Raw genomic sequence first — 27,338 nt, forward strand, 5'->3', positions numbered from 1 at the left:
GGCTCTGAGCTGTGGTGTAGTGAGGAGCTCTGTTAACGCGAACCTCCACGCTCGACCCACGTCACGGAACGTGATGCCGAAGTTTTTGGAGCAGCATTATTCCATCAAATTTGCGGTAAAGCTTGGGAAATCGTCTACCGAAACTGTCAGTATGATTAACCAGGCTTACGGGGAGTCAGCCATGTCCAGAAACATGATCTTTCGGTGGCACAAGATGTTCGTGGAGGGCAGAGAAGAGGTCGACGACGAACCACGGCCTGGACGCCCATCAACGACACTCACCGACGAAAATGTGCGACAAGTTCGCGATGTACTGAACTCTGATCGTCGTCTTAGTGTTCGGATGATAGCAGAGCAGTGTAATGTGCCAAAAACAACAGTGCACGAGATTATTAGGGAGCAATTACAGATGCGAAAAATTTGTGCAAAGTTGGTGCCGAAAGTGCTCAGTGATGATCAAAGACTCAATCGTTTGGAAATCGCGACACAACTTGCGGATCACTGCAAAAATGATCCACATTTTTTAGAGAACGTTGTTTCGGGTGACGAGACGTGGATCTTTGAGTACGACCCGGAGTCGAAGAGACAAAGTGCGGAGTGGCACACCCCATCATCACCCCGTCAAAAGAAAGCTCGCATGAGCAAATCTCGGATCAAGGCGATGCTCATTGTCTTTTTTGACAAAAGGGGAGTCGTCCACTACGAATTTGTACCTGAACGACAAACTGTAAATGCTGCATTTTACGTCCAAGTGCTCGACAGGCTTCGAAAACGAGTCGCCCGCGTCCGGCCAGCGATCAAAAACATCTGGAGGCTGCATCACGACAATGCGCCGTCTCACACCGCACTTGTCGTCTCGGACTTCTTGGCCAAGCACGGCGTGGCAACGCTGCCGCACCCGCCCTACAGCCCGGACTTGGCACCACCGGACTTCTTTCTGTTCCCGAAGATAAAGAGGAGTTTGAAAGGAACGCCATACGGGACTTTGGACGCCGTCAAAGAGGCCGTGACGACGTGTCTTCGAGAGGTTCCCGATGATGCCTTCGCGGGAGCGTTCCAGGAATGGGAACGCCGCTGGAACAAGTGTATCGACTCACAAGGGTCCTATTTTGAGGAATATTAGCTTAAGATATGTAAAAGTGTAATAAATTTTTTTTTCCTGAGCTCAGTACACTTATTTTCCGGACGAACCCTGTATGTTGTTTATCGAGTCGACTCTTATTTGATTCATATTAATTAATAATGAACAAATTATGATTAATTATTTATCCCTTTCACCAAATTAATCAAAGAAATAAATAATCATAATTCATGTGAGTCAACGGTTTTTTAAATGTATATCTAGTGAAATAATGTCAGAGGTTCGCAAAAATATGTGCCCAAGAATCAACACACCCTAGAGGTGGTCCTGATCAGGGTAATGGTAGTGGACAGTCAAATAGCAAGATTAACGGGGAAATTATGTACTTCTTTACTGAAAATGCCAATATAATTATTTGCAAAGTACTTCTGTCGAATTTAGCAGCAAATACAATTGGAATTAGAGCAATTAACGCATACTACCTTGATCAAAAAGTTCCCGGAATAACCACCGTGTGGCGCTCCCATCGTTCCGATTTGAGTTCTGTTTTTTTTGTTAAATTGGTACATCTGTTGTTGATATTCCCTTTAAATCTTAGTGTCATAACTTGACATTTGCAAAAGTTACGGTCGGTTTTCGGTATGTCCATCAGTGCTTCCTGCGATTTTTCCATTACTTCCTCTCGGCTGCTAAAACGCGTTCCTCGTAATGGTTTTTTAACTCGATTGAACAGAAAGAAGTCACAGGGAGCCAAATCAGGTGAATTCGGTGGCTGTTGGATGGTATTTGTTGCATTTTTCGTCAAAAAATTACGAATTATGATAGCACTGTGCGACGGTGCGTTATCATGGTGCAAAATCCACGAGTTTTCTGCCCACATTTCTGGTCTCTTTCGGCGAATTGCTTCACGCAAACGTCTCATAACGCCCAAATAATACTCTTTGTTTACTGTCTGGCCTTCTGGCAAAAATTCATGATGCACTACACCGTTGTAATCCATGAAAACCGTCAGCATTGCCTTCTTTTTTGACTGAAAACGACGTGGTTTTTTTGGTCTCGGCTCATTTGGTGAACGCCATTCACTTGCCTGATGTCTGGATTGCGTGTCGTACTCATAAACCCACGTCTCGTCTCCAGTAATGATCCTTTTGATGAATGTGGGATCGGATTCAGCCTCGCAAATCATGTCTTTTGCGACGTCAACACGGTCTCTTTTTTGCATGAAATTGAGGTCTTTTGGCACCAACTTTGCTGCTACACGACGGAAACCCAAATCATTAACCACAATGTCTTGGGCGGATCCATAGGCAATGTTCAAGTCCTCCGCTATTTCTCTGATGGTTAATTTGCGGTTATTGACCAACATTTCTTTTACTTTATCAATTTTTTCACCGACTTTCGATGTCGATGGTCTGCCACTGCGTTCATCATCTTCGATTGACTCACGACCACTTCTGAACCGCTCGTGCCACTGGTAAACGACCGTTTTTTTTAGAGAATCGTTGCCGAAACACTTTTCCAACATTTCCAACGTCCGTGCGCCACTAAATCCGTTTTTTACGCAAAATTTAATACAAGTTCGTTGTTGCAAATTTAAATCCATTTCTGCAATTGTAAAAAATCGCCAACACACACAGAGATAGATGTACTCTTGGCTACGTAACCTTTGCAAATGTCAAGTTATGACACTAAGATTTAAAGGGAATATCAACAACAGATGTACCAATTTAACAAAAAAAACAGAACTCAAATCGGAACGATGGGAGCGCCACACGGTGGTTATTCCGGGAACGTTTTGTTCAAGGTAGTATCTAGCATTGCAAGAAAACGTTAATTATCTTGTTTTCTAACATTATATTGTAAGATACTATAAAAAACTGAAGTATCACTGAAAAATGATAAAACTCATTGCATCTACTAAAGAAATATTTATCCACAAAATATATATTCACATAGAAAAAACTGAAGTGGTTAGAATTAATGATTTAAAGACAAAAAAACATCTTTAACATTACTAATTTACTTCAGACTCATTTTTATATTTTTAGCTCCTCGCAGCGGGGATATATGCATGCTCGAATAATTAGATTGCTCTGCGTTCATTGCCGGAGCCTCGTATTCGCTACGTCTGAGAAGAAGGGAGGAATTACCGCCGCAGGGGAAGAGGAAGCCTTGTGGAAAAATTTGAAAGCGATTGCCATTCGTATTTTTTTCTTTTTTTCCCTCGTCCATAGACTCTATTAAAAAAAACCACATGCCCATTTCCGAAAGTGCCTCTGACGCAACTGGATGAATGCGCTCGTTCGTGTTGCCGTTGTTCTTTTCGTTTCGAGGCGTGTGGGCGCCTGAGCGACCGAAAATTCGCACTTTGTATGCACCGGATTTGGTGATTTAGAGTCAAGCCACGTCGTGGAAAAAATGAATGAATATGAATGAATCACAGGATGTGGAGAAAGATAGTCAAGGGGTTAGCAGGGTATTCATACTTAAATAAGAAATATATCGTTCAGTTGCGAGCCAATCCCTTGAGGATTTCACAATAAATATTTCAGAGAGCAGCTCTCGACTTCATTTTCGTCATTTGGGGCATCATGATCTTGAAAAATCACATTTTAATTTCTACCATGAAGTTTCTTGGATAACCACAAATTGTATTAGTTAAAATTCGCGGGACCAAGGAACTTGTGAAGAAAACTTAACTTTAGCCTTAATGGCACTGATAGACAAGGACATCCCGAATTCGTCCTCCTGCGGCAAGTGATCATGGCTGAAAAAGACCTCGAGAGTGATGATCATTAAACTGATGCTACGACGAATGAGCAATTGAAAGTTAATTAGGTAAAGATAAATTGTAGTGTAAACCTGAGGAAACACCTACGAGACACTTCAGGTTCTCTTCAACTAATTTTGTCAATGGCAAGTCATGGTTACTTTTAGGCAGTTGCACAAAACACGTAGAATGCGTTGATTTTCATGTGGTTTGCAACCGCTGATGTTTATTAAAAAATCTATTTAGGCTCTTCAAAATTTAACTTTTTGGCATTGAAATAATACAAAACTTTATTTTGTCACAAAAATGTTATTTAAGACGTCTATTTATTAATTACTGCAGACCTAGTAATATAATTAAATTATTCCACGAACGATTTATCGTAATCGTATTTCAAGCCTAAGATTTGTTCAACTACCATTTTTCTTACTTGAACGCTATAGGCTGCTGCCAATTCCGTGATTTCTACACTCACCCTCGGCTGTGGCAGTTGATACCGGACAGATCGGTTTTAATGTGCGTCATCAGTGCCTTATGGTGAAACTGCTGCCTTTTACCAGGGTGGATATTATTGTGGGAGTCCCTAGGCCGGAAAATGCGAATTTCCCAAAGCTGAAAATATTTGGCTCCTCTGAGAATGAAACCAGGAACTTCAGCCCAGGACCCATGAACCACCTCTGCCTCATTGCCGGTTAGTTTCTTCACTCATCGTCCTGTTGCCCATATTCTCCAAAATATATCTGTTCCGTAGTTCTACCAGTTTGTAGAAAAACTTTGTTGACTTCTTTTGTGAACGAATAACGAGATCAGAAATTATGAGGAAAATAAACAGTGTTAAGTGTGAAAAACTTTAGAAGAGTCGGTTTAGAAAATATAAAGAGGAAATAAGAAAAGTAGCGCTATATAGGTTGATCCAGAAACTTAGCTTTGATCACTTCAATGGTATCGGGCTCAACCTTGTGATCATTCATCTTGAGGAATAAGACAAAGTTTGTCTTATTCCTCTTATCTTTGAAGCGGGGATTAAACTTTCGGGATGAAAATTAGAAGAAAGATTTGGGAAATAGGTTGGACAGAGAGATAGATTAACGTCTAGTGTTGAGATATAGTAAGAGCAGAAAGGAAGTTTCTGCTTTTTACATCCGAAAAAGGAATCACAAACGAGTGGAGGAGATATTGAGAGGCAGAATGGGAATGTGCGATGAATGCTGAATGAATGAATGAATGCTGCGATGGACATGAGTGTCAGAGAACGTGGCAGAGGGAATATGGCGGGCGTAAAATCTGTTAGGAAGTATGAAGAACTGATTGAGAAAATGATTGAGAGCAAAGAAAATGCAGTTCGCGGCAGTTGTGGTACACAATAGTAGTGGGGGACCATCCAAAGCCTAGCCTAAATTAGGTATGCTGCCCAAGATGATGATGGAAGAGGCGGGCCATTTCAACGGTCCTCCACTCTCACTCTATCCGTTCCACGTAGTCAATTTAAATCAAACATAACCAAAGGGCCCGAAATGGACTACCTTGACATGGCTATCATACAAGCTTTGTATAAAAAGTATCGAAAACACTTTTTTCCTAAAGTTTGCGTGAAGTGCTGAATTCAGACCGTCAGTTAAGTGTACGCATCGTCGCAGATTATATTACCATTGATAAGAAGACGGTGCATAACTATATCACTGAAAATTTGACGATGCAAAAGATCTACGCTAAACTTGTCTAGAAAGTCTTGACGGACGACCAAAAGCAGAGTCAAATGTCTGCTTGCAAAGACCTTCTACAGCGAAAAGTGACGATTCCCCAACCACCTTACGGGCCCCACTTGGCACCAGAAGACTATTTCCTTTGCCTGAAAGAGAAATTATCCCTTAAAGGACACCACCATGGGACCCTAAGTACCGCCGAAGAGGCTTGCACGCATACTCTTAAGGACCTTCCGGAATCTGCCTATCAGGGACCCTTCGGGTTGTGGAAAAGAAGTGTTGTACTTTGAAGAATTTCGAGGCATTAGAGCGATATCTGAAGTAGATCTATTTTTTAGAAAAATTTTCCCGCACCTTTTTATAAAAAGCATGTAACTGCATAAGAACGAAACCACAAAGTAGTTTACGCATTTATTTGTTTATTGCTTATAATTTGCTTTTGCAATACACTCGCGAAAGTTTCCGCAAATAAAAATAATTGGAATTTCCAGGTGTTAATAAAGTTACATTAGTAATAAAATTAGTCTTCTTTTTCACAGAATTTTATTATCTTTAGGTTAACACCAAAATCTGGATATATTTGTAAAATGGTCATTAAGCTTTTTATTCTAAAATTGTCTACATATTTAGCTAGATAATTAATTTTATAGATAGAATCCGCAGTCTTTATATGAAAAAAATATGTCAATAATTATATAGGTTTTCACGCCCAAATTATCCTCCCTAAAATCAAGTAGAAAGATGAATTTTGAAATCAAACGCTTACTTGTGGATTTATGTGAAATTTTGCAAAGATTAGGATATGCGTTACAATGTCAGCAGAGAGAAAGAAAGAGAGAGAGAGAGAGAGAGAAACAGAGAGAAAGAAGGGACGAAAACGGGCACTGAATTCAGACCCCTGACGTATTCTGCTTTATTGTAATAAAGGATCAATTTTGACGTTTTAATCACAAAATATAAAAACTTTGAAGCCTTTAGGCAAAATAATTATTAAATATTATATAGAGAGTTGTTGAAACATTGTTGAGTCATTAGTTTTTAAATCATGAACGCATTTGAAAATCAAAATAACGACACATCTTTCACCTACCAAAGCGAAATCACGGGGCTATATTTTTAATTTAGAGGAATGATGGTTACCGGAGTGTTGACTGATTTGAATTATTACATTGATGTATTAAAATAATTTCAGGGCTCATCCTTTGAAAATGTGACAAAAAAGTACTTAGCAAGAAATAATGAGCTCTACGGCCTCTCAATAAAGAAGAAAGGGGAAGAAAACTCCAATGGCCGTAAGGATTAGTTGCCAATCTCTCGTCAGACCAAATGTTGTGTTGGTGTGACGGGAATCACGTCAGGGACCAACCACAACCTCTCGACCAGAATACCCTCTGTGGTGGTTTACGGGAGATTAATCCGCGTCAGGGACCAACACACAGCCACACGCACACTATCCTGCCTGAAATCCTTCACGAGGCTGTGAGACCCTGTTAAAGAATTTCAGATGGAGATGGAATCCTTCACGAGGCTGTAGAGTAGACCCCGTTAAAGATTCCAGGATATTCTCAAGCACACACTCTGTGGCGGTTTACGTTAACCGCCACAGAGTGTGTGCTTGAGAATATCCTGGAATCTTTAACGGGGTCTACTCTACAGCCTCGTGAAGGATTCCATCTCCATCTGAAATTCTTTAACAGGGTCTCACAGCCTCGTGAAGGATTTCAGGCAGGATAGTGTGCGTGTGGCTGTGTGTTGGTCCCTGACGCGGATTAATCTCCCGTAAACCACCACAGAGGGTATTCTGGTCGAGAGGTTGTGGTTGGTCCCTGACGTGATTCCCGTCACACCAACACAACATTTGGTCTGACGAGAGATTGGCAACTAATCCTTACGGCCATTGGAGTTTTCTTCCCCTTTCTTCTTTAAAAAAGTACTTGTTTAATTTTTTTTAAACTAAAATATATTTAGAGGTAAATTTAAAAAACATACATGTAGATCGATTGATTACGATAGTTGCTAAAACAGCTAACTTTGTGAGCCTGGACATATACATCATTGTCAAATCATATCACCACCAGCCTTGTACATAAAAAGAAATACTCATATGATGGATAATCCATTTTTCATTTCGGGGAGAATGGCATCTTTACCGAGTGAAGGCCTTTTACTCCCATGAAGTGGGACTCAACCCTTTTTTTTGATCCATGGCTCACAACCTAAATGTCACCCAATAAATATTTTATTTTGAGTTTCAATCCGCCAGATTACAAAACGTTACAATTCCTCAAAATCGAAAAGATGAACTAATTAATAACTCAACAACTGTGTAGATCACATAAACGATTATATGTGCATCAAAAATTTTTATTTACCAGTGCAGATAAACACGCTTGCACTTATTTCGTTTGGAGAAACCAAGGTAGAGTTCGCAAACATCTACCTTTAGAAATTTAAATACAAAAATAAAAATAAAATTTTAGATTAATACATTTAGGAGATTTGCATTTGATTTAATATTTTCAAAAACAATGTAATAATTGGAACATGGGCTCGTAAATATCGATTTAACATTAAAAAATACACAACTAAGTAAATGTAACATTAATTTTAAATATATTAAGTGAAATTGATAAGCTAAAAAAATGTTTTTGATAAGTGTGGAGGTGTGTGTACGCAAATGACACTGATGAAAAAAGTTTTATGAAAGCATATTTTCTCTCTAGTATATCGCAAAAATATACGCACACACCAAACGCGGCGGAAAAGTCCAAATGAGGAAAAAAATGGCTTAAATGAAGATGGCGTCCCTGGTCGCTCTTTTCTTTCTCCCATCATCGCCTCGAGGGTGCGGGGGTGTTTAGAGGGAGTCGTCGACGTCTCGAAACGCCCCCCTCCCGCCCCCTCCTCCGTGAATGAATCGTGCAAAAAGGGGTGCTTACCTCCTTCGGGGACGTGGGGGGGGGGGAAGAAGGTTAGAGAGGTGGTTCCCGCGAGGTGATGGGAGTGGAGTGAACCGTGATGCGCGTCGTAGATGGATGACCGCGGCGGTGAGGAAGGGAGGGAGGTATTCCGGGAAGGCGGCGAGGGCGCCATCTCAGGAGTAAGTAATGAATGAGAGGACGTAGGCGGCGATGAAGTCGGAACAGGCGAGAGAATAAAAAATGGCTCAGCTGTGTGCACGTGTGTTTGAGGGTAGGTAGGTAGTCAGAGGGAGAATGGTTTGAAGGAAAAGGGACAGGAGGAGGGGGTGATGTTTTTAATGCTTCGAAAAAAGAAAATGAATCGGCGGAGACGGGGGGAAAGGATAGGGGTACAACTTACGTGCAAAATACATATGTGGTTCTCAGAAGGGGAGGGGAGAATTTACATATATACTTACACACGGAAAAAAAATGCGATTGTGACGTCATTCTTCGAGGACCCGCCCCCCAAGGATGAGCGGCTTCAACCGAAGTTTTCTGTCGACCAATGGGAGGCGAAAGCCACCGCGATCCTTGGGCCAATCACGTCCTTGCACGATCGGGACCCCTTTCTTCCCCCACTCCTCCCTCCCCTTCCCATAAAAGTGAATCGCTGTGGTAGGGGGGGCTTCCTGCACAAAGGGGTCTTCAGCCTATCCCTCCCCCTCCCTCCGCCCCCGCACGTATCCTTCCTCATCGTGGGTGCGTGCGGGAGCTTGTATGTCCGCGTGCGTGGGCGTCGGGATGTTTCCCCTCCCTCCGCCTCCAAGGGGGGTCTTCCTCGAGGGGGGGCAGGATATCAGCAGTGAGGGCCGGCAGGTGGCGCGGGCGACGCGGCAGCAAAAAGCTACAAACGCTCGCTGTCAAGGCGCCGAGAGCCGACTCAAGTTACTCCCGTCTCCCGATAAGGTTTCATCTCGCGGGCGGTGGCGAAGGCGAATCGCTGTGCGCAAGGAAGACAGCGGGCCGCACTTACTCAAGCCTAGGGAGAGAGAAGAGTACCCACGGGAGAGGAGCGTCGAGGCCCATCGCCTTCAACTTCCGGCTGCCTGCCCCGCCCGCCCCTGAGCCTCTCCTCCGTTCCTTCGCCGGGTGAGTCAGTCCCCTCCTCCCTCGAACCGACGAAACTAACTCACACGCGGCACACCGGAAATTACTGTTACGACTCACTACTTAATGTTTTTAGCGTTACGTGGGTGTTGGGGTCATCTTTGGGGATCGTATGCCTAACTCTGTATTTACTCAACACATTGTCATTGTCAACTGTGAGAAAATGGATAGCTTTGTATTTTGTGAGTTACAAAAATGCGTATTTTACACATGATTTATGACTAGATGAATTATTTACATTCAATATACAATATATATAGATCAAAACAAAACGACCAGGGTCCTCAAGTCTGAACTAAAGGTTTTCTGATTTGTTCAAGTTTAATAAAACGAAAATTTCTTGATTATCTAGGCCGTTTTGGCACAGCTGATGATGAGGTAATTGTGTTTGTGGAAATTTGTAATTCGCACAGGGCGGATAACAGTGTTGGAAAGTATTACATTGTAAAACATCCAATGGACATTGCCGAGTGGCGACATACAATAAACTCAAATGAACGTAAAAAGATGACGTCAATATTTTGAAATTTTATGCGTGGAATATTAAAAAACGTGTGTGGATACAATAGAAAACATTGCTTTGTTTATCCCTAAAGCTTTTCTTTATTGAAATATTCAGTTCAAGAAAGAACATTTTTTCGTTTAAACTAAACTTATTTTCTGTAGTAATATACTACTCTCTCTTGCTTCCGTGAGGTTCTCAAAAGAAGCAAAAGAGGTTTTTTTGCTACATTTAATCATTTTCATGACGAATTTAATATAGTCAGATGCGATTTTCTTCTGTCGCTGTTATGTTTCCCGTGTTGAAGCATCGTAAGAGAACTCGATGAATGTTCAATGTGTCTTCTCAAGAAATTGCGATAAAAATGAGCATTATCATTTCTTTTTTTAACGCCTAAGCATGGAAATTAAGGAGAAGATGATCGTTTATTTTAATATCAACGTCTTGACTATCCGAAGTATGTAAAAAGTAGAGTTCATTGATTCACAACTAGTTTAATCTTTAGTCTCTGAATTGCAACTTGTTGTAAAAGACGCTTTTACTTTTGTATCATATGATTTTCTATCAGAATCCATAAATATGCAGGTGGTATTGACATTGCGTAATTTAATAATATTAACCCTCTGTATCTTCAAAAAGAATCTTCATCCTCTTTGTCATCGTTCTCTCATGAAAACAGCGTTTATAATAGAGCTTATATTCTGTGTCTGTACAAGAAATCGCCACCTTTGCATTTTCATTAATCACCTTCTATTGAAACCTGGTTAATTACTGTATAATATTTTTAGCGAAATACGCGCGTTATAAATGTCTTACTTCGAGGTGAATTTACAATTGCATGTTATAGAAGTACTAGTTAGTATCCAAAATATTACTATGAGGCATTATCTCTCTTAAGGGTTTAGTGATAAATAGTATTTCAGTATATATGTATATATATGTATGTATATATATATGTGTGTCTACATATAATATTGTATATATGTATATAAAAAATATATATTAATACACACATATTTCTATATACTTGCACTAGATCACTAAATTTTGAAGGGAAATAATACTTCATAGTGATGTTTTTTACATATAATTGCCCCAATGACGTAGTAAAGTTTGAGAGTGAAATACTTCGTATTCGTAGTTGAATTGAATATACATATATCTGTATATATTATATGTCATCATATGACTAACATATGGCTAACTTGATATAAATATTTTATTAATAAATGGAGTAAAATTTAATTGGCCAATTTCTTAGAGCGCTTCGAATCTATATCATTCGTTCCAATTGATTTGGTATTCTATATGTAAACTTAAATGAGGAGATATATTTTTAATATTGACTATTTGGAAAGGTAAAAAAAACATAAAGGCATTTGAGTTAGCTACGTCAGACATATGTTTACTACATAAATATTAGTCTGGGCGATATCGACGCTTGGGAGGAAATTCATATATCCTAATGGTTAGGCAACACAACATGCAGAACAGCCAGTTAGGTTGCATATCATCCAGAGACCTCTTCCGGGAAAACGAAGCGGATACATACAGGAGGAGGAGGGAGGAGGGGTGGCTGAAGGAGCCGGAGATTGCTCGCATAACATCGATTTCTTCAATAAAAACTTCCTCAGTAAAAATGCAGAAGGTGTGAAGTCGGAGTCATTGAATTCTAATCGGACTTAAAATTATAAATCTACCAATAGTAGTAGGCCGTTAATTTTTATAGAAAAAACCCCGCTTAGTCTCGTAATAGGGATAAATTTAAGCGTGTGACATAGGTTAGGGAATTTCTAAAGTACCTTCAATTTTTGTAATAGAGTTTCCACGCATTGAAAGAGCCCACAAGTTACTTAAACCGTGATATTGATAGCAAGAAGTCAACGCATTAATAATAAAAATTCGGAAATCAGTCCACCGTCATATAAATCATCATAATTATAAATATCAGCAAAGGTTAATGATGCGAGAAGGCAACCTCACAACGGTAAGTCCGGAACGTAATAATAGCAGCGCAAAATAATAGAAGTCTATGAAGTTATCAAATACTTCGTTTTACATTCACCGGAAAGGCGTTATTATTTGTGATAATTTTTGTCTGTATCACAGTTTCATTCTATGATGTAATAGATTTTTAGAACACTTTGTAATTATTTTCTTTTAGGAGCTCCTATTTTAGTACAAATGAGTAGCCATTCCTCCCTTCATTTCATACAACATCCCTATCCTAGTCCTGCCCCCTAAACATTTTTCTGACATTCTCCCCTCTAGCATAACCTTCAATATCTCATAACCAATAAATATCATTTGCTCGTTTGCTTTCCTGTATATCCAATTCACCTTCTCCACGCTCAGAATTGAAAAGCCTCCAATATACACTTATTATTCTGCTTAAATTACCATATTTTCGCGTCGTACATAAATACTCTCCACACAAAGTTTTGACAGATCTTTTCTTATCATCTTTATTCAGCATTCCCATTAACCGTATATACGAGTACAACATATTTTTATTATTGGTATCTAATGTTAAGGGAAGGTTTTGGATTACCAAAAGCTATGCAATAGTCGAACGACCTAACAAAATTCTACTTGACATCAGACACTAAAAAAGACCGTTCTTTATCTCCGTGTACTTTCTTCCTCCCTTCATTTCGTCTAATACCCCTATCCTACATTTTATCAAAGGCATCTTACCGCGCAATTAGCGCAGATAGTCGCGGGCGCTGTAGATCATTCGAGAATTGGAGCCGCTCTTTACAGTCACGGAGTGAAGAGGAGAACTCTGGGTAGAGGACACCGCGTCACAGGTCACGGTAACGACTAAAGACGTCTAGGTAGAGAGAATCCCTCCCCTTCATGTTGGCAGTATTAGAAGGATACCTTTTCATCTAGGTATATGTATACATATACCTAGATGAAACCTAGATACTCTTCAAGAGTCTCTCTTGAAGAAGGCCTCTGAGAGGGCCGAAAGCTCGAACAATTTACCGTGTGAGTGTCCTTTTAAATGTTGTTATTCTATTCTATTTGTGTTATATTGTGTCAGCTCATTATTGTGCCGCTCGTGTGAGTTTTTCCGTACAATCGTGATATATATATATATATATATATATATATATATATATGTATATATATACCTACGTATATGCGTATGTGTACATATATATATATATATATATATATATATATATATATATATATATATATATATATATATATATATATATATTTATATTCGGAGGGTCCGAATGAGCAGTGTTGGGAAGAGGAGAAAGCCAGTTTTGTCCATTATCACCTGTTATTTTCAACGTATATGCGGAAGAAATGATTAAAGAAGCATGATAAGAACTGGTGATTAGAATGAAAGCTGGTGAGGAATTCTTAAAATCAGTAATATTTGCAGATACTCTAGGTTTAGTTTGCCAGTCAGTTAAGGGATTGCAAGAATTACTGAGTGGATTCAAACTTCTGCGAGATAGATATGGGATGTGGGTAAATTGAAACAAAATGAAGGTTATCTGGTTTCCCGGAAAGAGGAAGACCAAGTCAAGTATAAAAATAGTAGTTTATAAACTAGAGCAAGTGCCTATCTCGGGAGTGTTTTAGACTAAAACTGTCAACTAGTAGGGCCATAAGACGGAAATTACGCTTTGCAAAGAGGCTTATACGAGGAGGAGGTAATGAAAGACAAGGACCATGATTGAGGACGCTAAGAAAAGGCTCGTCAAAACTTTATAAAAGAGCATGGATTGTGTACGAGGCCGAAACGTGGTCATTCGAGCGGGGTAGGCGTGGATTGGAGGCTTTTGAAAGTGGGTTTGGAGATGGACGGAGAAAATGTAGTGGACTGGAAGAAAAACCAAAAATGAAGAGGTTAGTATGGCTGTGGGATAGGGGATATATGGGAGAAATCAAAAAGAGGCACGAGAGATGTATGCTGAGCGTATTGTTAGGCGATGGGATGTTGAAGATTTTGATAGAGTGGAGAATGTCAGGCAAGCAAGTAAGGCACAGGAATAGGATAGGGATGTTGGACGGAATGAAAAAAGGAAAGAATGTTGAAGAAAGGATATTCTAATGTTGGATGTCAGGTTGTGTTTTTCTGGGTGAGACAAGGAAATTGTCGGTGTACTGTTTGGTATCTTTTGTTTATCAAACTCATATTATAATGGGTAGATTCATTTACGAACATTTTGGGATCCAAAATTGTCCGTTTCTTTGGCAGACAAATTTTTGCAGCTAAATTATACTGAAATCATCCTGTAGTAAAATAATGTATTCTGGTATAAGTGTTTAAAATCATATTACTCTGAAATTGCATTTAAAGATAAAATGGCATCCAATTACACCATTTCCAGAGTTGATTAATTGTTCGTGACCATTAAACATAAGGAGCAAATAAATTTATTGTATTTTCATTTGTATTAATTTTTTGTTCAAAATCTAATATATATCTTTCACGCAAATTTGAGAATCAGGAAGTTACAAATATTTGATTCTCCGTTCGGAATATGTTGATATTTGGCTGAGTGTTTAAGTTAGATAAGCTAACGAGACGTCGTCCTTTGTCACTGTGAATTCCACGGTGAAACAGAATGACCTTTTAATGCGTAAGATTCCAATTTTTGTTCCCCTGCAATAGCTGAAACTCTTTTCCAATATTTTAGGTTTAAAGCTCTAGTTCTACTCATCTTCTCTAATGTTTTGCGGCTCTTTCCTTTCCAAGTCCGCATTGCCGCCGCCTCGTTGCAACGGGTCGCGCGCCCTTGTGAGAGAAAAGCCGATGACCTCTGATATTTCCTCGTCGATCAATATTCTCGCTGCCACCCAGAGATGGCAGCACAATACTTGTATTTCGAAATATGCTCAGATGAGCACCACTTTATGAATCCTTATCGCCAGTCAAAGACAATTCAACAGACACTCCATCGTCGTTAACAGTATTTAAAAGTTGACTTATCAGTTCATCGAAGATTGCTGGTATGGACATGTAAATTATGATTCCTTGTATGCGGGATTGTCTAACCACTGCATTACTTTTTCCTCTTAAAGAGAGAAAGTAATATATGTTTGGTTAAGTTGTGGTGTAACTTAAAAAATACAAAAATTACAATGAAATGCAAAGAAATATTAGAAAATCACCTCTTGTTTTCAGACAAGAGCAAATAGCTGAAGAGTCCGAGCGCTCATTTCTTTCTCTCTCTCTACTCATTCATTCAGTTCTCCAAGGCGTCCTTCGTACAATATCTTCAGAAATGATATGGTTATTTTCTTTCCGCCGAGAAAAATTATTGAACAAGATTCGGTTAAATAACTTTAAGTTACATCCAGCAGTGTTTCCCTGGTTTGTATGAGTTAGCAGACCGGTGTGCAACTTGGAACTTGGGTCAACTTGTCAAACAAATGAAATACAACACAACAAATGCACAGCCAAAGAGAAAAAAATGAATGCTGAGATATAAGTAGCCACACTTTAACAGGTAACAAGGCAACAGGTAAAAAAAGAAATGGCAAAACCTCTCAGAGATTAGTATGGAACTGTGTTTTTGGAGGCAGTAAATGAAATGGAGAATAGGGTGATGACCTTATACCCTTAGAGACCATCAGGGGAAACTCCATCATATCAAATCTGAGAAGCATTGCAACAGACTCGACTTTGCAAAAAATTAAGAAATGGTGAGGATAAATAAGTCAGTAGGTCTAGATGGCATATCTATTGACTTTATAAATCATTTGTTCATTATCACTATGAAATCTTGCCTAAAAAATTGAGTAAAGCAAGTATAATCCCGATCCTTAATGGGAGGGGACAAGACTTGTTATAAAATATAGGACGCCGGACCTCAGACATCTGAAGGTTATTAGAAAATATAGTTGCTGAATATCTCTGGGATTTGTTGGAGAGCAAAAATCAGTTGTTTAATGACCAACATGGTTTTAGCAAAAGGCACTCTAGTGCGAAAGACAAAGATTATGTTTCTTTCGAGGTATATTGATTGCACAGATGAAGTAATAAAATCCTTCATATGTATTCTATTTTATTAAGATTTTTCTGGTTGGTTGTTCCATTCTAAATTGGACGACAAAATAATTGACCCATCAAGGGCATTACAAATGATCATGATCGACAAATCCTTAGACGAGCCAACTGCCGCTTTAAACAGATACAGGATAATTCACGGGTTCAAGGGTTTCCTGAAGTGCCGGATATAACAGTGGAGGATGCGTTCCAAAGGAAGAGAGTAACATTGGGAGTTGTACAAGACGGTGCCCTCTTGTTTTTAATTTACATAAATTATCTTATGAAGAAAATCAATTCTCAAATACGACTTATTACGGATGACTAAATTATCTACAGGCAAATGATGAGGGAAAGTAATTACAAAGTCCCTCAACGTTACGTAATTATAATGGATAATTGGGGAGGAAACTAAAGGATGGGTATCAATTTTAACAAATTTGACTTCACTACTTATTTTGACAAAGTGAACGTAGCGAACAGGAAAAGGTCAGGGCAAAATTTCCATAAATGTTGCAAATATTTAGATGTATTGTATAACAAAGGATTTAGGATGGGGATGGGGAGATATGAATAACTGAAAGCTCTGCATCGGATGATGGGAAACGTAAAGAGGACAGTGAAATCACTTAGGAAATGGCTAATAAAAGATAAATTAAGACAAATTTTAGAGTATTACTCAATAGCGTGAGACCCACACGCCGACGGTGATACTAAAAAACGGGAAAAAGCACTCCACGCCTTTTCAAAAAAGGCGTCCAGATATGTATTGGGGAGAAATAGATGGACGGAATACGTATCATAAATGCTTAGAGTACTGGGTCGAGGGTCTTTTGCAATCTAGGAGAAAAAACAGGCTCTGTGGAATGGTTACATAATAAAGGGAGAAAATGCATGGTGAGAACTGAGAAAGGCCCTGAAAAAATTATATATCATGCGAAGGAGAAGCCATCAATATAATGCCGGTCATAATGGACTAATATAAAATTTTTACTCGTCTACAGGTATTAATGCTAGATGGAAGCAGTTTAGCTGCTGAGCTATTAAGCCTCTTACTATAAATTTTAATGTTTTTAAGAAAAGATGTTAAACTCTTCAATTAACTGGTTCACAAAAGGAGATAATTTGTTCCATTTCGTTGCTCTTGCGAACATAGGTTACCCTATTTTTTACCGATATTTTATCCGATTTTTAATTTATAGCGTGAAATGTACTAATATTTTAATAATGCCAACTGATAAAATTTGTTATGAAAATTATACGAAAAAAGGGACCCTGCACCCAATGGCTCGGGGAAAAAAGACTAAAGGTATGGGGATGAAATTTTAGTGGCAGTATTAAAAATGTATAAGTTTACAAATTACTTGTAAAGACAAAAATGATATTCAAAAATAATATGGACAACAACTAAGTGGTTGATCTGAACGTTGATATTTGTACAGGGTCCGTACAAGTATCGGTACTGGTTCGCTGTAGCCTCAACGGAGCGGTGGATGGGGGTCCGACCGGTCGCCTCGGTAGAAGGGTCCCCCACCACTCAGGCACACTCAAGTTTAGTCACCTCCGGGCATGAGTTGAGACCGGAGGTAGATTTTTGTGACGTGTGATTGTTTGTGGTGTCGTCACGCCAGCATGGAGCGTCGCAGACGAGCACCGTGTCGGACGCCCGACGACCGCTCAAACCGATGCTCAGGTGGCCAAATTGAAAAAATTTTGGTCTTAAACCATCGCCTTTATCAGTGAGGAGACCGGCCTTTCATTCAGAACCGTCCACATCATTGTAACTAGGTTCTTGAGATGAGGAAAGTGTGCGCGAAGCTGGTGCCGAACGTCTTGAGCGAGGAACGTGCCACGGTGCGATTGTTGTGCGGCAGCTGCTGACAAAATTCGGCGTGGCAACGTTGCCTCACCCCCCTACAGCCCCGACCTGGCTCCAACTGACTTTCTTTTTTCCGCGAATAAAAAGGGAGCTCAAAGGATATCGGTTCGACTCTATCGAGGCGGGTCAAGCGGCAACGAGAAAGGCTTTCAACAGTATTCCGGAAACCGAATTACAGCGGGCTCTTGACGAGTGACAGACGCGCCGAACTTAGTGTATGGTAGCTGGAGGAATATATTTTGAAGATTAATAAGTAATTGTAATGGTAAATGCAATAAATTTTGATTTTTGGAACCAGTCCCGACACTTGTTGTACGGACCCTGTAAGCATCAGATAAAATCAAATGCATGTGGCAGAAAACGACCCTCAGATTTAATTCTTCAGTGTGTAATGGCGGCCCTTTGCACGTTAAAACTTAAGGCGGAGGACATTACGACTTATTTTAAAAGTAGAATAGGAATTGAAAATATTTTTACGACTCACATTCTGTGAAACAGGCTGAACCTGAAACCAACGAATTTAAAAAAATGTGCTTTTATTTCCTTGGGTCGTAAGTAACGATTCGGCGAGAGTATAGAATAGATACACTAATATATAGGTAAATGCGCTCGGGGAATTAAAATCTTATAATAAATTTAACTATCCTACCCCTTTTGATTTTCATTATGACCAAAGCCCAGCCTATGTGGCATTTGGAGGAATCACCGAGCGTACCATTGTCCACCCCCAGCAACCTCTTTCTTCCTTCCTGTGATGGACAATAACGCTTCTGCCCAAATATGTCAGAAATTTGCCTGGCGAAATTTAATCAAAAAGCTTAATTTATTCTGTGGAAAGGCCAACGAAATGGAAAATGTAAAAGGAAATGTATCCAGTAAAATACAGGGTAGTCGGCTGCGTTCCTCCCTCACAAGCAAAAGGAGAGACTGCGGCGAGGTAGTCAATTAAAACCGACAGGATCCCGAACAGCCTATTTACACCAAAATTACCCACATCTCTCCCAAATGGCGCAGATGATCCTAGCCGTCAATCGTCACCCATAATAACTCCTTTTACTATCAATGTTCTCTCCCCTGGATATGATTCTCGCAACCTTTGACGTGTTCTAATATTCGACGGAAACGTCACTTTACAAGAGAGCAAAAAAGCAAATAAACCGCAAATATGCCTGCAAACACACTGAAAAGACTGTAAAAGTGAAGAGAGACTTGCGAATATTGAGAAATCGCTCCAAAGTGTGTTACTCTTTCCCGAGACTTAAACAATAAAGCAACCTTGTGATGAGATTAACATTGGGTGTCGACTAAAGGGAACGGAAACATTTAGATGAAGAACGGCGGTCATCCCTCGACTCCTCTCCGTCCATTAAGTTTATCTGCTCTCCTCGCTTTAAATATAGAGTTATGCAAGGAATTAATGGATACAAAACCTTTCTCATTATGCACTGAGGAAAAAAATCACTTGAAATAATTCATCTCTGACCGAAGTATTAATGACGACCCAAGGGAATAAAAAGACATTTTTTTAATTCACTGGTTTCTGGTTGAGTCTAATTCCTCCTGTACTTTTAAAATAAATTGTGATGCCCTTCGCTTGCAGTTTCAACTTGCAAACTTCTTATCAGGGCATAACTTTAAGCATTGAGAATACCGTCGGTGTTATATACAATTACGTGGAAATGTACAAACGGTTCCCACAGTTATATTTCCTTTCCGTAAAATTAGGTCGGAAATAAAAGTCGCGGTGCGATTGTAATGAATTGTATGGAAATGTGCTAAATCAAAAATATGAGTGTAGGTTCTTCGAGGAAAAACTTCAGGAGGAGATATAGGTGACTTCAGGGAAAGGGGAATGAGAGATGGAGGGAGAGGAAGAGAGAAAGGGGGAGGGGGTGGAAATGGGGGCATTCTAGAAAATGAAATCGGTAGATTGATAAGGGAATGGGAAGCTCTCTTTGCAGTCAACCAAACTCCTGAATCGATGGAAAATTAATAAATGAGGCTGTGATTCCATATTGAAAAGAATGCAATCAGTGTCACTATTGAGAGGTCTTGCCATCACTTTTAATTGCTTTATCCATGAGCCACTATATCTGTCAGAATTGAAGTTGCAATGGAATTGTGTTCTTTGTCTTCGGGAATTGTTGGATGAGTCTCCTAATGATTCTGCTATTGAGCATATCCATCTTCTCAGAAATAATGTCTGGGAGTGCACATTATCCAATCTAGATTGTGCTGAAATTTAGAAAATAACGAGTGAGATCAGGTTTTGATCTCGAATATTTGAAATTGAGGGAACGTGAATTCAGCGCGATAAATCACAACCAAGGTGAACATACCAAAATATACTTTATCTGGAAATATAAATCTCCTTTGGAAATTGTCAGAATGCCATTGTCTCCAATAATTTCACACTCGAGGAACTAGGATTACCGGGCATATATTTTAAATTCTACTAAATTGAAAATTAATGAGCATTCCTGAATTTTTCGTAGAATTCTCAAAATTTGAACCACTTTCAACAATTTATCATCCCCAATAGTCACCACATCATTATTGCTATTATCGTGGTACTTCCGGGATATTTTCGGAAAAAATTGTGCAATTTGTCATCCCTTCAGTGTAATTAAAAATAAATTAGGTTAAAAGTAAGAAATATATGCTCTTGTTAAGATGTAAAAATAAGGGAAAGGGGTTTATTCGCATTACAGTCAACAACAGATTTATCTTTGTGAAATTTGACTCGGAATTCTGGCATTAAAATATTGAGATTGAATAGTTTGAGAGATAGTTGAGACCGATACTTGATAATAAATCTATTTGTTAAGCACGAAGGAAGAATCAAAGACTTTGTGCTTCCACAGGTAAGTGTTTATTATTGCCGGCTAGTTTCTGGATGACGCTACAGTGTAGTCTAACTAGTCGACAATAATACATTCTTATCTGTGGAAGCGTAAAGTCTTTGATTCTTTCTTCGTGCTTTGAGATTGAGTTAGTTTATCCACCGAAGGGTAAAAAATATAAATACACGCAATTACGCTAGACGTCACAATTAACTTTATTCGGTGTAATTTATTCATTGGGGCTTCACCCGGAAACAAAGAGCTATCTCCGTTGGACTACTAAGCATTTTGAGGAGGACGTGTGTGCCTTGTGATATATGTTCCTATGACTGCTGGGCGCGGAGAATTTCGATGTGGCATGCATATTTTTCTAGCATGGCGACAGGTTATTTTTATGAGAATTCAATTCATATTTTTTCCGAGCTGTCCTAAGTTATCACACGGAATTTGAACCAAGACCCAGAGAGATTAGGACCAAACAAGAATTTAAGATTTTACGTAAATGAGGATTATAAGGTGTTGATTAAGACTCCAATTCTGACTCATATCTTGCACTTCAGAGTAGAATATACTGCAAATGCAAATAAAAAGAGAAAACGCAGAATACATTTCTCTGAAACATCAATCAACCAAACGAAGTAATCAATCGAAGCTAAATTTTGATAGCTGTAGTTGGAACTCAAGTCGTGCATTGATTGTTATACGCGGAGAGCGGAATTCAAACATGAATTAATAGAGTACTAATAGAGGGGCTAGGCCCTCATTCCGTGAATAGTGCTGGGGGTTTCCCAGGAAGATTAAGCCCCCAAAAATTATACAGCTTAAATGAAGCCGAAGAGACGTTACCCGGAGGCGTGAACACGCAACACTCCATTCATAACTCCAGAAATTTACCCACTTGAGACTATGAAAATTCTCTCAAAAAAATTATCACTTCAAATAAAATTTCCAAGAATACCCTCATTTGCTCCAAATTTCCGTTAAACCTGGAAATTGCAGAATTAATTTTTTCCCTCGGAAGATCTCGTCATGGGGGAAGAATGTATTGAGGGGATCCGATGTTGGTCCTCTTTCTCATAACCTCCTTACTCTTCAGATCAACCACCCACACCCCTTCGCCACCTCAATCCACCCTCGACCTCCCCCCTGTCATCTCAACCTTGACTTCCTGAGCGCCGGGGAGTCGTTAAAATTGCGGAAGTGTCTTGCGGAGGACAGGAACATAATATTGAGGAAGGTGACGTTTTGAGAACGGGGTATGGTTTCCTTATCCTTTTCAGGGAGATGAGGGGGAGTTAAGGGGCGGAGCACCGAGGTCGTCCGGGGATCGTATGCCAAGCTCGAGGTCGGGCCACGCAGCGCCACTGTCCTAGGCGATCGAGGAAAGGCACGCACGCCTCTCCGTGACTCGAATTTAAAAACGCAAAAGGACCCCAACCGATACGCTCTTCGTAATTAAAGAAGTTCCTATGATACCCGAGTTCCATTCGGAAAAATAAGGAGCTAGTGTCTAATTTACTGAAAGTAGATAATATTTCTTGCTTCATCAAAAGAAACGTCGAGAGTTGTTAACTAGAGGATTGGTGGCCATGATTTATGGGCAGAATTGAAATTGGAAACATTCTGCAAACACAATTATTAATATAGGAGTGGAAGTCTTTTAGGTTGAGATAGAACCAGGTACTGTTTAAAGAATACGATGATCTTATTTCTATACACTAAGAATCCGATGCTAACGAATCAAATAATGCTACAGTTGACCACTGCTATCAAACGAGTGACATGTGCATTCAGTAAGCTGTAGCTGATGATTACATAATGGAAAAAACTGGTTGTGCTACATAATTAAGGATGTGTAATTTCGCAACGCACGTACAAATCATTTCACTGGCTTGTTGCGTATGTTATCCCTGATTTGTGTTATGATAAGTCAATATCGTAAAGAGTAATAATTCTAAATAAATTAGAAAAAAAGAAAACATCGAAACAAAGAGGAGTTAAAAGATTTTTTTGCTGGTGAAATCCCTTTGAAAAGTATTCTTTCAAAAAATAAAACAAATGACGCGGTATATGACAAGTATGAGAAAATTGGTATTGCTATAGTTATATTATGAACAATAAGAAAAAACCAGCTATACTCTTCGTCGATGACCTCCTCTTACCTACTGGAACATCTTGGTGCCAGTGGATATTCAATCCTTGGGACATTGCTTCATCTCCCAAACCCAATTTTCCGAGGACAACACAACACAAAGTGATGCGGCGTCTAAAATGGCTCGATTCCATTATCATCATCATTTCATGCTACGTGACAATTTTCCTTTTCCTAGCCCTCTCCCTTTTCAAAAACTTTTCAAAGGCGTAAAGGGTTCTACGTTGAATCGGAGTGACGTTTCTGGCACTTCAAGGGCTGCATATCTCGTTTAATCCTTCATAAATATCTATCAACGTAAATTACTCATATCGTCGCAAATTAACTCGGAAACCCTTTATTTTCCTTTCGTTTTTGGCATTTTGGATGCTATTTGGACGCTATTTGGCATGTGGATGCTATTTCCGAAGGATGCCCCTCTCCCGCGAATTTGTTACAATTTCCTCTGATGGATGGACCTTATAGTGAAAAATGGGACAATTGAAATTAATCTCACTAATCATATACGTCATTAGAGTTTCATTAAGGCTCAGAAAGAGGGCATCTCTTGGTGTCAAGGTCATCTCGCTATGCGACACTTATATTGCTTCGAAAAAAATCACTCTGGTTTTGAGATTACCGGAAGAATTTTCAGATATCGATCAAGTACTGATTTTCACTCCATGCAGAAGAAAAATTGTCAAAACAAAAAAAAAATGATAATTCGCTGTCATCTGAATGATTTTTTGCACAAGTGTCTCTGCGAGCAGCAAATCGAGTCGTGCAACTTAAATGGAATACTACTGTTCGTTCATCCATCTTCGTTTGGAGTCCTGGGGTGAGTCTGCACTGGATGTGATTCCACGATTTCGCGGAGCTCCTTCGTTGACTACGGGTGACTCCGGAAATGGGGTCGAACGGTGCAACCCCCACCCCACTTCCTGGATCTTTCATGCGCAAAGTGAATCCGGTTGTCAGTCATAGCTTTTCTTTATTTCATCAAGGGTAAAATGAAACTGTCCACTTCGCATAAATACGGATAAAATATACTACCTTGATCAAAAAGTTCCCGGAATTTATTCAGAAAATTAAAAATACAAGTTTATTCATCTAAATCTATATTGTCCCCTTCAAAGTAATCCCCATCGACTGCAACACACTTATGCCAGCGCTTGATCCAATCCTCGAAACATTTTTTATATTCGGTTTTCGGTATGTCCATCAGTGCTTCCTGCGATTTTTCCATTACTTCCTCTCGGCTGCTAAAACGCGTTCCCCGTAATGGTTTTTTAACTCGATTGAACAGAAAGAAGTCACAGGGAGCCAAATCAGGTGAATTCGGTGGCTGTTGGATGGTATTTGTTGCATTTTTCGTCAAAAAATTACGAATAATGATAGCAGTGTGCGACGGTGCGTTATCATGGTGCAAAATCCACGAGTTTTCTGCCCACATTTCTGGTCTCTTTCGGCGAATTGCTTCACGCAAACGTCTCATAACGCCCAAATAATACTCTTTGTTTACTGTCTGGCCTTCTGGCAAAAATTCATGATGCACTACACCGTTGTAATCCATGAAAACCGTCAGCATTGCCTTCTTTTTTGACTGAAAACGACGTGGTTTTTTTGGTCTCGGCTCATTTGGTGAACGCCATTCACTTGCCTGATGTCTGGATTGCGTGTCGTACTCATAAACCCACGTCTCGTCTCCAGTAATGATCCTTTTGATGAATGTGGGATCGGATTCAGCCTCGCAAATCATGTCTTTTGTGACGTCAACACGGTCTCTTTTTTGCATGAAATTGAGGTCTTTGCTGCTACACGACGGAAACCCAAATCATTAACCACAATGTCTTGGGCGGATCCATAGGCAATTTTCAAGTCCTCCGCTATTTCTCTGATGGTTAATTTGCGGTTATTGACCAACATTTCTTTTACTTTATCAATTTTTTCACCGACTTTCGATGTCGATGGTCTGCCACTGCGTTCATCATCTTCGATTGACTCACGACCACTTCTGAACCGCTCGTGCCACTGGTAAACGACCGTTTTTCTTAGAGAATCGTTGCCGAAACACTTTTCCAACATTTCCAACGTCCGTGCGCCACTAAATCCGTTTTTTACGCAAAATTTAATACAAGTTCGTTGTTGCAAATTTAAATCCATTTCTGAAATTGTAAAAAATCGCCAACACACACAGAGATAGATGTACTCTTGGCTACGTAACTTTTGCAAATGTCAAGTTATGACACTAAGATTTAAAGGGAATATCAACAACAGATGTACCAATTTAACAAAAAAAACAGAACTCAAATCGGAACGATGGGAGCGCCACACGGTGGTTATTCCGGGAACTTTTTGATCAAGGTAGTATGTACTAAATCTCATTTTAATGGAGAAGGCCATTTATTAATGATTACAAAAGTTTTTACTAGACATTGATTCAGCATAATAATTATGATACGTAGGTGGTTCAATTATCCCTCAGAGCATTCATGAGACAACGCTCGTAGTATCGGAAAAGGTTAGGTTTTAGTAAGCCTTCTGTCAAAGTTTCAGCCAATCGAAGCGAGTAAATACCTCCGCAGTTTTTATGGGGAAAATTATGGAATTAAAGTTCGAATATTGAGAAACTCCACCGCATGCACCAGATTTGGCCTTCAGTAATCTTTTTAAATTCTAAACATGAAAAAATGGCTTTTCGGAAAACGAATGAGGATATCATCGCCAACGCCGATTCCTATTTCAACGACCTTCCGAAATCCTGTTTTTAGACGATTTTGTAAAAGTCAGAGAAAAATAAATCTACCCAAAATAATTTGTTTTTATAATTTGTTTTTATATTTTTTCCTTCGAAATGTCGGCGTTTGGGACTCTGAGCAGCACAAGTGGGATTTTGTTGACGACGTAGTCAGAAGAGCCGATAGGTAAAAGTCACGGGATTACAGCTTGAATGTCCCATGCCATTTACCTACGCAACGTCCCTCGATGGAAATGTTAAGCGGTTTGAAAAATTTGCAATATTTTGTGGCAGAAGCATTACCATGGGTGCTCTCCTTCGACACTTTGGGAGGAACATTAGTTCCAGATGGAATGTTTCATCTTTTCTCCGGGGGGTATATCACCTCACGATTTACACATTCTTCTTCCCATAAGTGCTCTCCCCGAGGGGCAACATCTCCCCTTGGAGCCCTGAGTGATGAGATAGGGAAGAAGGACGTTTTTTTCAACTCTCTTCTTTCATTGCCCTTTCCATGTTATTTTTTGTGCACCTTCAATTCTTGCATTAACATAATTTTCGTTATAACTTCCCCATTCCATTCTCAATGTAAACTTTTCATGAACTATGCAGTTTGAGTTATCATGATATTAAAGATTTCATCTTTTTTTGTATACCACTCCAACTGTTTATCGTGCATCTTTAGTTATTCTCAAGTCCATCTTGGTGGTTTACTCCAATTATCCATCACCTTGGACGATTGCTTCAGAGGTTCCAATCCTACCATAATCTACTCCTATCCTAGGGTTGATTACAGATTTAAGCGTAGGCAATAAAATACTAGACATAGGGAGCGGGGGAGTTATTATAAAAAACCTATTTTTGACTGAGCTGTCAATAAAAAGATACATATTTCCACCTATCCCACACACCATAGTATTACACATATGGCATCAAAAACACCTGAAAAATGAAAACTGTCATTGCCAGTGCCAAGGTATGTACCTGTTTAAGGATTATAATATTGTAGAATAATCATAACATCAACGTACTCAATATAAAGCATAATCAACTACTCTCCCTGTCAATAAAATATTTCTTATTACTGGCTCCAATGTTCACAGTTGGTGCTTAACGTGTGCGTACGCTTTTTCTCTTGATTTTTTGACAGGCTCAGATTCAACTGTGCCAACAATTTCAAGCAAAATGCCTTCCACGATACACATTGCGCATTGGCCAGGCCTGCCCAGATAGGCATAATATTAAACGCTCGGAATGAGGGCATGTGTCCTGCAGTGTAGGCAGCACGCATACCTTAACGGACACAATGTTGTATAACCTACAGGATACACATAAAAATATCTCCCCACTATTTGAAAGAAATCCTTGCATATATGGTTAGTTTCTTCTGACGAATATAATGAAAAATAACATCTTTAAAACCGTTCATTTTACTAACGCAATAAAACCATAATAAAGGCCACATTTAGGGAAGAAATTAGAGTTGAAATGAAAATGAGCAAGGTGGTCATGCAGGACGGAATAATGGGGCGTAGAAAGTGTGCAGAATTGACGAGATGTTTATATATAGTGTAGAATAGAAACAGAGATGAAATCAAAT

General features: G+C 39.4%; 1 protein-coding gene across 1 annotated transcript in view; it reads left to right on the top strand.

The window, feature by feature from the left end:
• The first annotated feature begins 9,420 nt into the window (after window positions 1-9,420).
• Window positions 9,421-27,338, top strand: part of Gpa2 (Glycoprotein hormone alpha 2) — a 146,089-nt gene continuing 128,171 nt past the window's right edge. The window contains exon 1 of the mRNA XM_071596846.1: window positions 9,421-9,606. The gene's annotated coding sequence lies outside the window, so the exon portion shown is untranslated. The remainder of the gene's footprint in view (window positions 9,607-27,338) is intronic.

The sequence above is a fragment of the Hetaerina americana genome, unplaced genomic scaffold, assembly GCF_022747635.1.
Source record: "Hetaerina americana unplaced genomic scaffold, ioHetAmer1.1.p SCAF_10, whole genome shotgun sequence".
NCBI classification, from domain to species: Eukaryota; Metazoa; Arthropoda; class Insecta; order Odonata; family Calopterygidae; genus Hetaerina; species Hetaerina americana.